Genomic DNA, 1,118 nt, shown 5'->3' with positions numbered 1-1,118 from the left:
CGGACTCACAATGCTTTGAAATGCTTATAAAGTGTCCTCAAGATCTTTTATTAATCAAAATTCAAGCACCAAACACACTGCTTCTGATCCCGGGTAGCAGCGGCTTGCCTGAGAGTGCCATCTGCTGTTTCATATGTGTATTACAAATCAATTTTTTGGCTTTCCTAGCTATGGTGCCTAGAACAAAGACAGGCGGGGGGGGGGGGGGGGGGGGGGGTTAGGATCTGTCAACACACTTAAAAAGCAGCATTTCCTCTTGAGGTCTGGAAGACCACGCTGGTGCCGATAACTGAAGAGTAAATGACAAACCTCAAAGTGGAAGGGCACATTTCATTCACTTCAGCTTTAATCCTGCAAATCATGGGCAACAATGACTTTAAAGGCACAGTATAATTAGCAGGTTTTATTTTGGAACTCGACTATTTGTTTCATAACCAGCAACTATCCTCCTTTAAATTAATTATGAGTTGTGAATGATAAATTTGAGGCAGAGTGCCTATGAAGTGTGTGTAGAATCCTGAGTTCAACCCCAATATTCTAAAAATTAATTATAAATTCACATTTCAATACCAGTTAAAGCAGGGATTTACTAATTTACTTATAACAAGAAAAAAAAGTCCCTATTTCATGTAACCGAAGGAAATATTCAGGTGATCAGGTTGAATTCATGGCATGCTCACCACAAGTGACACACACTGGTAAATGCCAATACCTCATGAAATACACGTGACCCCCCACCGGAGTCCTGGGTTAAGGCTAATAGGAAGGGGCCTTGGGAAGGAGTGGCCACATCCAGGGAAAGGGGAGGGTGTAGAAAAGTTGGTGTAGAAATGACCAACTATCCACACAAATGGGGCAGGACAGAGTAGGTGAAAATGGAGCTGGAGAGAGCTGATGATGTGTGGGGAGGGGAATGGATTGGAAGAATTGATTGGCAGAGAACAAATGAGAGTAGTTGATGCCACTCAGTCCTTTGCTTCTCAGCAATTTAAGGGAAGTTCTGTGATTGTAAGGAGGGTCTAAGAGAATGCTCTACAACGTGGTCCCCATGAAGGGCTGGTGAATGCTCTACAGCCTGGTCCCCATGAAGGGCTGGCGAATGCTCTGCAGCCTGGTCC

Source organism: Grammomys surdaster, unplaced genomic scaffold (assembly GCF_004785775.1).
Source record: "Grammomys surdaster isolate TR1022 unplaced genomic scaffold, NIH_TR_1.0 149, whole genome shotgun sequence".
Taxonomy (NCBI): Eukaryota; Metazoa; Chordata; class Mammalia; order Rodentia; family Muridae; genus Grammomys; species Grammomys surdaster.
This window is presented reverse-complemented; position numbering follows the sequence as displayed.